The sequence below is a fragment of the Manis pentadactyla genome, chromosome 16 (assembly GCF_030020395.1).
Source record: "Manis pentadactyla isolate mManPen7 chromosome 16, mManPen7.hap1, whole genome shotgun sequence".
Classification (NCBI taxonomy): Eukaryota; Metazoa; Chordata; class Mammalia; order Pholidota; family Manidae; genus Manis; species Manis pentadactyla.
Genome location: NC_080034.1, coordinates 60,428,814 through 60,442,277, shown reverse-complemented (window position 1 = coordinate 60,442,277; position 13,464 = coordinate 60,428,814). Strand labels below are relative to the sequence as shown.

General features: G+C 36.1%; 1 long non-coding RNA gene across 2 annotated transcripts in view; it reads left to right on the top strand.

Annotated features, from left to right (window-relative positions):
* The window catches only part of LOC118914125 (uncharacterized), a 125,050-nt gene that overhangs the window by 95,679 nt on the left and 15,907 nt on the right, over positions 1 to 13,464 (top strand). For both annotated transcript variants that reach the window (XR_008994299.1, XR_008994300.1), the window contains exon 3: positions 2,303 to 2,409. This is a non-coding gene — a long non-coding RNA (uncharacterized LOC118914125). The remainder of the gene's footprint in view (positions 1 to 2,302; positions 2,410 to 13,464) is intronic.

The window sequence follows — 13,464 nt, the reverse complement described above, 5'->3', positions numbered from 1 at the left end:
GGAGGGCGAGTGGAGGGAGGGAGAAGGGGATGGAGGGGTATTATGATTGGCACACATGGTGTGGGGGATCACGGGGAAGACAGTGTAGCACAGAGAAGGCAAATAGTGACTCTGGCATCTTACTACACTGATGGGCAGTGACTGCAATGGGGTCTGGGGGGACAAAATAATATGCATAAAGGTAGTAACCCCATTGTTTTTTCACATGAGACCTTCATAAGAGTGTATATCAATAATACCTTAATTTAAAAAAGTGAAAAAAAAAAGAAGGCAAATAACCAACTGCTTTAGTGATAAGACTGCAGCTCAGTCTCCATCTCTTAGTACCACAGTGTGTCACTGACAAGGATGAAGGCTATTGATCAAGATCCTCATGGAATCACCAACACATTCTTCATAGAATCATGGCTGACAAAGGGACATGCTATATATTTCCACTGTGACATGGAGATTGAAAATGGAAAAGTTAAACATAAATCTTCATGGAAGTCTCAGTAATTTTTAATAATTTGTTCTTTTGTCGCATGCATATGGGAATGATATATTTGTCCTAGAGCAATACGAATTCATTTCCCCACATCTGTAATATCTGTAGTAAGCTAAATTAAAAATGCATTTGTACTTGTACAGTTAAATGATCATATTTAATGAAATGTCAGAGATGAATCTTAGCAAATAGTCAGGAAATTATTTTAAAGAGTGCAGCATTTCATTACTAGCAGTCAGGGAAAAGCAAAGTGATTAAACAAATGGTTTACTGCTCTAAGGTGGTGCCTGTCCTAGAAGAATAGGAAACCAGTGTGTGGTGTGAATAGACAGTCGCTGCATTTCTAAGTCTTAGCTCTCTCTCTCCCTGGTCTCCCCGATCCTCATGGAATCTTGAGTCTAGTGATGGCTCACATTAGAAGGTTTGCAGACTTTTCCCATGCACTGAGGAAAATAAGCTGTTAGGAAATAGTAACGATGCATGAAAATCACCTTACATTAAGTCTCTACAACCAAGCTTTAGCACTGTTGAGAGTTTAGGCAGATGAGTTGAGTAGGAGACTCAGATCAATTGAATGACAACAGGAAGTCAGCTGGTCAAAGAATGAGGGACTATTCAGGCCACGGTCTCTCTACCATGAGGTACTGGGTTATGGAGTGGAATTGGGAAGAGATAGGTTAAGGAGCTGTGCTGTGGGTAAGAACAGAGTAAAGGAGGATAGGTGGTAATAGGAGAAAGTAGGAGCCAAGAAGAAGAGGAAGAAGTGAGTAAGGGGGCGCCTGGAGGGAAAGAGAGCAGAATGGGGCAGGTGGGTGGCCAGGGTGACATGCATTTGTACCGCACACTTCTATATCCCACACTAATCCTGTGCAAGCAACTTGATGTGCTGTGGACCAAGTATTTAAATAAGAATTATCAAGTGTTTTGGTCAGTGTTATGGGTTGAATTGCATTCTCCAAACAAATATACTGAAGTCCTAACCGCCCCCGTACCTCAGAATGGGACCTTATTAGGCAATAAGGTCATTGCAGATGTAATTAGTTAAGATGAGGTCATACTGGAGGAGGGTGCCCTTAATTCAATATGTCCAGGGTCCTTATGAGAAGATGATGTGAAGATGCACAGGGAGAAAGTGATGGAGGCAGAAAGTGGAGTGATGCCTTTGCAAGCTGAGGACTGCCAAAGATTGCTGGCCGCCACCAGAAGGTAGGAAAAGACAGGAAGGATTCTCCCTATAAAGCTTTCAGAGACAGCGGGTCCTGCAGACAACTTGATCTCAGACATCCATTCTCCAGAACTGGAAGACAATACACTGCTGTTGTTTTAATCCACTCAGTTTGTGGTACTCTGTAATGTCAGCCCTAGGAAATGAGTGCAGTTGGTAAAACACAATTCTGAATGGCAGAATCAATGGTGTATTTCTCAGTCTTTTGAATTTTTTCTTAAGGATATTCCATTACTTCTCCTTTAAATTTTTTGTACTGTCATCTGGGGCCAGGATGAGGTGAGAGAGATATGCTCATCAGCTGCAAAATTTAAGGGGCTGCCAACAAACTCAGTAATGAAGATAAATAACATTCTAAGGCAACATTAAAAAAAATTAAAGTCAATGCAGAAAATCCAATGATGAATAAAATATAAAAATTTTAGATTTTAGGATCAGTATTATTGATTTTTTCCTTTTGTCTCTGTATGGCCTGCATGGTATTGCTGACAGCATCTGGATAATACAGTGTGTTTTAAAAATGCATATAATGAAGGACATAGATGTAAACACATGCACATAAAAAACACTGTATTTCAAATTTTTTTCAGGCAGGCACCAAAAGAGATGGCAAGGTAACAGGAAGATGACTTGGGTTGAGTGTGCTTTTGTCCACATGAGAACTCAGACTGTGGCAAGACCAGAACAGGAACATCAGGTAACTGTGTAAGTTAAGCATCTTTCAGATAGTAAATCTGCATAAAAAAGACGAGCTGCTATACTTCCAGTAGTGAAGGGAATTAGATTCTTCAGCCTTTACTACATGACAGTAAATGACAGCATAATAAATAAAACAAAAATGATTTCTGACTTACAGTTTTCACATCATACCCCGAAGGTTCTTTGCTATTGTTACAAGTATATTTAAGTGAAGGTCTGATTATATCCCCGGGAGAGCTGACAAGGGGCATATTCTGGAACAGGGAGATGCTGGCCCATGTCTGGTAGTAAATACTTGACACACTTCTCCATAAGCTAGGGGATGATTAAGAGTGGAATGTCATGTCTCATGCTTAATGTAGATTAACTTTCTGTTAATCACTTAAAGATACTGCTGTGTTTGTTTAACACTTCAAGGTGGTTATTAGCTGTTCTCTCTCATCCTCTAAAAGTACAAGTATAACTCAAGTGGCCAGTGGAGAGGCCTATAATGTAGATTCTATGACTGAGAGAAAATGAATAAAGATATAATTAAGTGAAACATGGGGATTGTGCTGCTGAAAAAACTTTTTACTTACTCCTTTTTGGTGTATGGTTCTGCAAATTTTAACGCATTTGTAGATTCATGTAATCATCACCACAGTCACATGAAAAACATTTCCATAAACCTTCAGTCTCTCACATGCTACCCCTTTATAGTCACATTCTTTATAACTTGATTATTTCTTTTTTGCAGAACAGTCTGTTAATTTTGATTGCTTTAGGGCATACCTTCCTTAATTCCTCTGATAATAAAAATTTTGCAATTTCATTCTGATTTTGACAATTCAAAGCTATCTAGCTCTTAAGTTTTAGAGTCTTTTACTGCAGACTAATGGTTTAATAAAAGACGTTCGAGAAAAGGAGGTATACTCATTGTTTGAAGAGAACGAGATGAAGAATCACAGTCAACCAGGAACAGAGTCAGCCATTGTGTGTAAGAGATGGTACATCCATTCATCTTTTAAGCAATCTCTCATTTTTATAACACAAAATTTCTTTCATCAGTACTATTTTGTATTCTATGTGTTTGACAGGGTGAAAAGGATTCAGGTACTTTAAATTATTTTTCTTTCATAAATTTTCACTTTAACTATTTAAATGCATGTTCAGTGGGATGAAGTACATTCATATTGTTTTGTAACCATCACTACCATTTATCCACAGAATGTTTTCTTCTTCCCAGACAGAAACTCTGTACCTATTAAACACTAACTCCACATGTCACCTGTCCCCTAGCCTCCAGCAAACATCATTCCACTTTTTCTCTCTTATGAGGTTATCTACTCTGGTTCCTCAAATAAAGGAATCAAGCAGTGTTTGTCCTCTTATGACTGGCTGTTTCACTAAGCATGTCTTCAAGGTTCATCCATGTTGTAGCCTGTGTCAGAATTTCCTTCCATTTTAGGGTTTAATAACATCCCATTGTATTTATAGACCACATTTTGTTATCCATTCATCTGTTGATAGACACTTGGGTCATGTCAAACTTTTGTCTACTAAGGAAAAAGCTGCTATATACATAGCTCTATAAATATTTGTTTGAACTGGCTTTCAGTGTTTTTTGGTATGAATCCAGAAGTGAAATTGCTAGATCATATGCTTAATTTTTTGAGGAACCACTATACCATTTTCCATATCAGTTGTGCCATTTTACATTCCTATCTGCAATGCACAAGAGTTCCATTCTATCTACATCCTTACTAACACTTGCTATGTTAAGTTTATTACTATTTTTTGATAATAACTATCCTAATGGATATTAAGAAGTGGTATATCATTGTGATTTTGATGGGCATTTTCTTGGTGATTAATGATGGTGAGCACCTTTTCATATGCTCATTGGCCATTTGTATAACTTCCTTGGAGAAATGTCCATTTAAGGCCTTTGCCCATTTTCCAATTGAGTTGGTTTTGATGTTGTTGTTGAGTTATAGGAATTTTCCTGGATATTAACTGAATATCAGATATGTGATGTGCAAATATTTCCTTCCATCTCATGGGTTGCCTTTTCGCTCTGTATGATTATGTTCTTTGATATACAAAAGTTTTAAATTTTGATGAAATCCAGTTTATCTGTTTTCACTTTTGTTGCCTGTGCTTTTGGTACCATATCCAATGTCATGAAGATTTTCCCGTGTTTTCTTCTAAGAGTTTTAGTTTTAGCTCTTATGTTTAGGTCTTTGATGCTTTTCGAGTTAATCTTTTTATATGGTGTAAGATAAGAGTCCAGCTTCATTCTTCTGCATGTGGCTATCCAGTTTTCCCAATATTATTTGTTGAAAAAACTGTCCTTTACCTGTTAAATGGACTTGTCTACATTGTCAAATATCATTTGACTATATCTGTGAGGATTTATTTCTGGGCTTCCTATTTTATTCCATATATCTGTCTTTATACTGGTAACACACTGTTTTGATTAATGCAATTTAGTAGTAAGTTTTGAAATCTGAAAATGTGAGATCTGTAACTTTGTTCTTTCTCAATATATTTTTTTGGCTACTCAGGGTCCCTTAAGATTCCATATGAATTTTAGGCCGAAATTTTCTATTTCTGCAAAAAGTATCATTGGGTATTTTGATAGGAATTGCATTGAACCGGTAGATCACTTTGGGTAGTAAAGACATCTTAGCAATAGTAAGACTTTGAGTCTATGAACACAGATTGTTTTTCCATTTATTTATATCTTCTTTAATTTCTTTTAGCAATGTTTTATAATTTTCAGTGTACAAGTCTTTGGCTTTCTAGGTTAAATTTATTCCTAAATATTTTATTCTTTTCAGTGCTGTTGTGAATGGAGCTTGTTTTCTTAATTTCCTCTTTCGATTTTTTATTGTAAGTATATAGAAACAATTGATTTTTTGTTGTTGACTTTACAAGTCTGCTAATTCATTTATTTAATTTTTTTTCTTGTGATGAAATCTTCATGGTTTTCTACATATAAAAACGTGTGTGAATGAATATTTTTTACTCCTTCTTTTCTAATTTGTATGTCTTTTATGTCTTTTCATTGTCTAATTGCTGTGGTTAGGTCTTTGAGTACTGTGTTGAATAGAAGGGACAAAACCAAGCATCTTTATCTTGTTTCTGATATCAAAGTGAAAGCCTTAAGTATTTCACCACTGAGTATGATGTTAGCAGTGGGTTTTTCAGTTATAGCTTTTATTATGTTGAAGTGGTTTCCCTTTGTCTCCAGTTGGTGATTGTTTTTATCATGAAAGAGTATTGAATTTTGTCAAATGCTGTCTTTGCATTAAGTGAGATGATCATGCATTTTTTTGCCTTCATTTTCTTAATGTGGTATATTACATTTATTGTTTTTCATATGTTGAGCCATCCTTGCATTGCAGGAATGTATCCAAGTTGCTTATTGTGTATAATTCTTTTAATATACTCTTGATTCTATTTGCTAGTATATTGTTGAGGATTTTTGTATCAATATTCATAGGATATTAGTCTTTTTCTTTTCACTTTAAAAGATATTTTCTTTTCTTGTAGGATCTTTGTCTGGCTTTGGCATCACTGTAATGCAGACCTCATAGAATGAGTATTGAAGTGATTGCTTCTCTTAATTTCTTTAAAAGAAGCATTTTAAAGAGAAGTATTGGTGTTACTTCTTTAAATATTTGGTAGAGTTCACCAGTAAAACCATCTGTTTCTGGGATTTTCTTTTTTGGGAAGTTTTTGACTAATGATTCAATCTCCTTGCTAGTTGTAGATCTATTCAGATTTTTAATTGCTTTATAATAAAACCTTTGCATGTTGTATTATTCTAGGAATTTGCCCATTTTATCTAGGTTGTCCAGTTGGTGTTAATCATTCATAGCACTCTGTTATAGTCCTCTTTATTTCTGTAATATTGACAGAAATGTCTTATCTTTCATTTCTGATTTCAGTTATTTGTGCCTTTTCTTTTTTTAAATCAATATAGCTAAAGTTTTGTCATTCTGTTGATCTTTTCAAAGACTCAACTCTTGGTTTAGATGATTATCTCTATTGTTTTTCTATCCTCCATTTTATTGATCTCTGCTCTAATCTTTATTATTTACCTCCTAATTCTAGCTTTGGGTTTATATTTTTTAGATACTGGTTTTTTAAACCCTGTCAAAAAAACAAGTGGAGTTATAAATCAAAATTACAATAGTACTGTTACTTATGTTTATCCATGTATTTACCTTTACTGGAGAACTTTGTTTTCATATGGCTTCAATTTACTGTCTAGTGTCCTATCATTTTATTATTTTTATTTTTTAAATTTTTTATTAAGGTATAATTGATATACACTCTTATGAAGGTTTCACATGAAAAAACAATGTGGTTGCTACATTTACCCATACTATCAAGTCCCCACCCATACCCCCAATGCAGTCATTGTCCATCAGTGTAGTAAGATGCAACAGATCCACTATGCTACACAGATCTCTGTGCTACACTGTTCTCCCCATGATCCCCCCACACCATGTGTACTAAACATAATACCCCTCAATCCCCTTCTCCCTCCCTCCCCACCCGCCCTCCCACACCCCTCCCCTTTGGTAACCACTAACTCATTCTTGGAGTCTCTGAGTCTGCTGCCATTTTGTTCCTTCAGTTTTGCTTCATTGTTATACTCCACAAATGAGGGAAATCATTTGGCATTTGTCTTCCTCTGCCTGGCTTATTTCACTGAGCATAATGTCCTCCAGCTCCATCTATGCTTGCAAATTGTAGGATTTGTTTCTTTCTTATGGCTGAATAGTATTCCATTGTGTATATGTACCACATCTTCTTTATCCATTCATCTACTGATGGTAGTGTCCTATCATTTTAACCAAAGGACTCTCTTTAGTTCTTATTGAGTAAGTCTAGTGATGAAGAACTCCCCCAGCTTTTGCTTGTTTGGGAATGCCTTAATATCCTCAGTTTTGAATGACAGACATTTGAACCTAGACATCTTTGCCAGATATACAATTCTTGGCTGACAGATTTTATTTCAGTACTTTAAATATATAATCCCACTGCTTACTGGCCTATAAGGTTTCTGCTGAGAATCCACAAATAATCTCACTGGGGATCCCTTATACATGAGTTGCTTTTATCTTGTTGCTGTCAAGATTCTCTCTGTCTCTGAGTGTTGATAGTTTGGCTATAATGTATCTTAGTAGGAGTCTCTTAGATTTATCCTACTCAGAATTTGTTGAGAGCCTTGAATTTGCAAATTGTGTTTTTCCTCAAATTTAAGAAGCTTTCGATCATCATTTTTTCAAACAATAGTTCTGTCCTTTTCTCTTACTCCTCTCCTTCTGGGACTCCCATAATGTATATATCAGCCCTCTTAATGGTATCCCATCACTTCCTTGGACTCTGTTCACTTTTATGCATTCCTTTTTTCTTGTGTTCTTTAACCTCAGTGATTTCAAATGACCTGCCTTCAAGTTTGTTGGTTCTTTCTTCTTCATCTGCAAGTCTGTTCTCAAACCCCTCTAATGATTTTTTCAATTCATGTGTTATATTTTTCAGCTTTTAGAATTTATGTTTGACTTAAAAAAAGTTATTTCTATGTCTTTATTGATATTTTCATTTTTCTCATATATAATTTTCCTCATTTACTTTAGTTGTCCACATTTCACATGAGCTTTTTTTTGGGGGGTGTGTGCTCATCTGGGATATGAACCCTTAGTTTATATTGTTGTGGTCAGAGAAGGTATGATTCCAATCTTCTTGAGTTTGCTAAGGATGATTTTGTGGCCTAGCGTATGATCTATCCTAGAAAATTTTCCATGTGTGCTTGAGAAGAATGTGTGTTCTTCTGTTGTTGGATAGATTGTTCTGTATATGTCTGTTAGGTCCTTTTGGTCTGTAGTGTTGTTCAAATCCACTGTTTCCTAATTGATTCTCTGTCTGGATGAACTATCCATTATTGAGAGGGGGTTATTAAAGTCCCCAACTATTATTACATTACTGTTTATTTTGCCATTAACTCTATTAATTTTTGCTTTATATAATTAGGTGCTTCAATGTTGATCACATAAATATTTACAATTGTTATACCTTTTTGTTATAGTGACTCCTTTATCAATATGTAAGGACCTTCTTTGTCTCCTTTTATCATTTTTTAGTTTAAAGTCTATTTTGTCTGATGTAAGTATAACTATGCTCATTTTTTTTGGTTACCATTTGCTTGAAATGTCTCTTTCTTAATCTCTTCACTCTTAATCTATGTGTGTCTTTAAGACTGAAGTAAGTCTCTTGTAGGCAGCATATTGTTGATCTTGGTTTTTTTTAATCCATTTAGCTATCTTTTATCTTTTTATTGGAGAATTTTATCTATTTATACTTAAAGTAATATTGGCTGGTAGGGGCTTACTATTGCCATTTTGTTGTTTTTCCATAGAATCACCGTTTCTTATTTCTTATCCTGATGTCTTTGTGTTTTTGACTTTTGGTGTCTGTATTCTTTCACTTTTTATTGAGTTGTTTTGTATAATTACTACAGGGGTTTCTCTGTATTATTGTAAGGCTTATACAAAATATCTTAAACTTATAATATCCTATTCTAAACTGATGATAACTTAATTAGGCTTATACAAAATATCTTAAACTTATAATATCCTATTCTAATCTGATAACTTAATTAATCAATAAAATTAATAAAATTATGTTACAATTTTACATCTCCTCCACCTCACATTACTGGTTATTGATGTTACACTTTATGTTTTCTATATTGCATAACTAATAACAGATTATTGTATAATATAATAATAACCATAACTGGTTATTTTTACTATGTTCATTTAATTTTTAACTTTGAAACTAGAGTTTTAAGTGAATTATGCACATTATTACCACATTGAAGAATTTAACTATGACTGTATCTTTCCCATTTCCACTGAGATTTTCACAACCTTTAAATTTTTATGATGTTTATTAGTATTTATTTACTTACACTCAAGGAACTCACTTTAGCATTTCTTATAAGGCAGGTCTGGTGACAATGAACTCCCTCAGCTTTTGTTGGTTCAAGAAAATATTTTTCTCTCCTTTGTTTCTGAATGATAGCTTCACTGGGTATAGAATTCTTGGCTGACAGTTACTTTTTTTCAATATTTTGAATATATCATTCCATTCTCTTCTGGTCTGAAAAGTTTCTGCTCGGAAATCCACTGATATTTTTATGAGGCTTCCCTTGTATGTAATTTATTTCTTTTTCTATTGTTTCTCTTATAATATTTTCTTTGTTTTTGACTCTTGACAATTTAGTTATGTGTATTGGTGTATCTGTATTTGAGTGCAATCTATCTGGGGTCCTTTGGGTTTTATTTATCTGGATATCTGTTTCTGTCCCCAAGGTTAGGAATTTTCATATATTATTGCTTTAAATATACTTTCTGTACCTTTCTCTGTCTTTTCTTCTTCTGGAATTCCCATAATACAAGTGTTATTACTTTTTATTGTGTCCTATAATTCCCCTGTGCTTTCTTCCCTCTTTTTAATTTTTCATTTTTGCTTCTCTGACTGGGTAATTTCCATTTTCCTATCACCCAGATTGCTGATTCTTTCTTCTGCATGGTTAAGCCTACTTTTGAAACTTCTGAAATCTTCAGTTTGGTTGTTATATTTTTCAACTTTAGGATTTCTGTTTGTTTTTTAATGGTTGCTATTTCCTTGTCAAAATTCTCATTTTTGTTAATGCTTTGTTTTCCTAATTTTGCGTAGTTGTCTTCGTTTTCTTATAGTTCACTAAACTTCCTTGAGAGAGGATTACTCTGAATTCTTTGTCTGACAGTTCGTAGATTCCCATTTCTTTAGGTCATTTATAGGAGTTTTATTAGTTTCCTTTGGGGGTGTCATATCTACCTGATTTTTTGTGATCCTTGATTCTTTATGTTGGCATCTGTGCATTTGAGTAATTGGGCTCTTTCTTCAGATTTCACAGGTTTGCTTTGGCAGAGATAATTCTTCACTAGTCAGCTCAATTTGGGTTTCTGGTGTGTCCACTGGTCATCTCCTTGGGCACGTGGAACCTACTATTATGTTTTATTTTGGGGTGAAGTGACTGTTCGAGTTCTGAGGATGGAGATGGGAGTTGTGCTACTTGCTGAGAACAATTGGATGGGATGGCAGGCTTGGGTCCCTATCTGAATGAGACTGTAGGTTGGGATCTGTGGTTGTCCTCTTGGCTCAAGCACCACAGGGCTACACAGCTTCCAGGACTTGTCACTAACCCTTCTGGTCAGATTTGACTGGAAGACACTCTCCACAGTGGGTGGGGCTGTGATTCAGCCCCTAGCCTGGGTGTGGGAAAACCACACTCTAGGGCTGACAAAACTGTTTTGAGCATCTGAATCAGGTAGATCTGTACCCTGACAAATTCCCTGGTCAGTGGATGAGCAGATGAGCAAAGCCTGGGATTACTACTTGTGCTCTGCAGGTGTGAACTTGGTCTGCAAAGATCCATGTACTTTTTGTTACAAACCCCTCTCCCTTCTCTATCATGGTCAGATTCTCAGTGGTTGAGCCCTCCAGATTCCCCTGTAATCCCCATGGTGCAAGATCAGAGACTTCCACAATTACCCTAATGCTGGCAGGGCTATCTGTTCTCCCTGTCATCTCTTCTCCCACTGAAGGAACTGGAGGCTCAGGAGAGATGTCCCCCTGTGCTGGCCACGGGGAGGGGCAATGAGAATAATGTGTAGCAACTTCCCTTACCTTCTACACAGTCCATCTTGGTCTCTGAGGTACAGGGGGTGCTTTAGCTTCAACCCCATGTTCTAAGATTCTCCCAGTGGTGCCTTGTTCTTGAAGAGATGTTAGTTGTTCTTATGAGGGGGAGTGAAACCTGGAATGATCCATGTCACCATCTTGGTGATGTCACTCCCCATTTGCTTTTTATAGGAAAGAAGAGGCCATAAAATGTGTGGAATGTTGAAGGCAGGCAATGGGAATCTTCTTTAATTTGCTTATAAACAAACATTCAGATTCTTTTATATTCATAAAAAGTAAAATGGAAGGCAGAATCTTTGCTTTAGTACAGTTGGTTGATCTAAATTTCTTATTTGTTAAGCATAGATATTTCATAGAAAAGTTTTTCAATACACATGATTTGTTATTGATTAATTCATTCAATAAATATTTTTGAGGCACTTGAGGTGTGCCAGGTCTGTAAAGAAAAAAATGCAGATGGAGACTGTGACATTTGGAAGTTTACTTTTTGGAGGATGTAGAACTTAGAGCAGTGACTATAAACACATAATGAAGAGTTACAAGAAGATCAAAGATAATGGTCCAGGAAGCTCAGTGAGGAGGCAGTTGTTTCTGCTGGGCAGAGGTGAGGCTTTATGGAAAAGATGTATTTAACTTAAATTTTGAAGAATGGGCAGGATTTGGATATTTGGGGATGGGGAATGGAACTCCAGGCAGAATACTCCACATGAACAAGGCCAAGGAGAAGAAGACACAGGGCTTTGAAGGGGAGTCCTCAGTTTGAGTGGTGCATGGGATGGAAGGATGGGGATGTGCAATGAAGCTGGAAAGGAATGAAAACTTTACAGTTTATGCGGTGCCTATTTTGTACCAAGCATTGATAGTTCTGTTTGAGGATATCATAGTTTTAAATCCCTAAAACAACTGTTAACCCTAAAGAGTTATTTCCCTTTTTGTACAGGGTTATTATTCCTTTTCTATAAATGGGGAAATTGAGGCAAAGAGAAATTAAGGAACTTGCTAGAGGTCACCTTTTACTAAGTTGTATGAATAGCATTTAAGCCCAGATCTGATGGATTCTTAAATGCATGCTTTTTCCATGTTATCCTGCTGTCTTGAATGAAATTCTAATACATAGTAGCTGAGGAACCTTTGAGGATGTTTTCAGTAGAAGAGAGGCAGCATTAGGGATTTTTGCACAGGGAGCTGGTGGCAGTATGTTGTTCAGGCTGGAAAAAATATAGTTTGTCCATTTTGTTCTCGCTGAAGAAATGTGCTAATTTCTGTCTGAAGAAAAAATAATACGTGTTTTCCTAGATGCCACTAGGCTGCTGTGAACCCAGGGTAGAACAGGGTTGCATTTAAAAAATGTACAACTTTACTGAGTGCAGTGTCAATTACTGTGCTAAGCACATTACCAACATTAGCTCAATCAATAATTAGAGCAACCCAAATACTGGTGTAATCTTAAATTCACAGGAAGAAAAGCTGAAGCTTAACGAAGTTAATTCACTGGTTCAAGTTAGAGTTAATCAGGGGCAAGCAATCTTCAAATCCAGGACTGTGTGTTTCCATAACTTTCCACTGTCCTATCTCCTGCTATTGTCCTATGAGACCAAAAGAATATTAATTAAAAAAAAAACTCTACTCAATTCTGCCACTTGAGAAGGGGGCCTACTCCTGGGCCACAGTGAATGTCCTGCCCCCCACCAACTCTGGGGCTCCTTGACTGTTAACAGCCATCTGTCCCTTTCTTTGTCTTAGTTCACTACTAAGGGCTTCTTATATCATCTTTTATAGCCATCCTGATGTACACAAATCACTTTTACAGACAGTGCCATGAGTATGAAGACAGCAATTCATTAATGCCAACATCTCCTTGATGAAGGGTGGTTTGTCTTTGCAAGGCCTGTGAGTCTCTGGTGAATTTCAGTTTGCCATGGCTTGCCAAGGCTCAGAGGGATTGTGGTTGGGGAGAGGCTTTGAACTTCAACTAATATGTTATTGGGGGAGGCCTATGCCAGTATGAAAATATTGTTTGTCTTGATTTTTTTAGATGTAAGGGGGAAAGGAAAAGCTGGTAAGAAATGCAATGAACTAGTTGATGGTTTTTGTCATAACTACTCTTAAATCACCTCTATTTTTCCCCTACTTGATAATTATCCTTAACATCTAGTTTTTGCTACCTTCTCAAAATATGTGATTAAATTAGTTTTGATGTGCTTATTGAGTGACCACTATGTGCAAAGCATTATTCTAGGTGTTCTAAAACTAGTGCAATGAGTCATTAACATTACGATAGAAAGGTGATGATTAAGCGAATGAATGA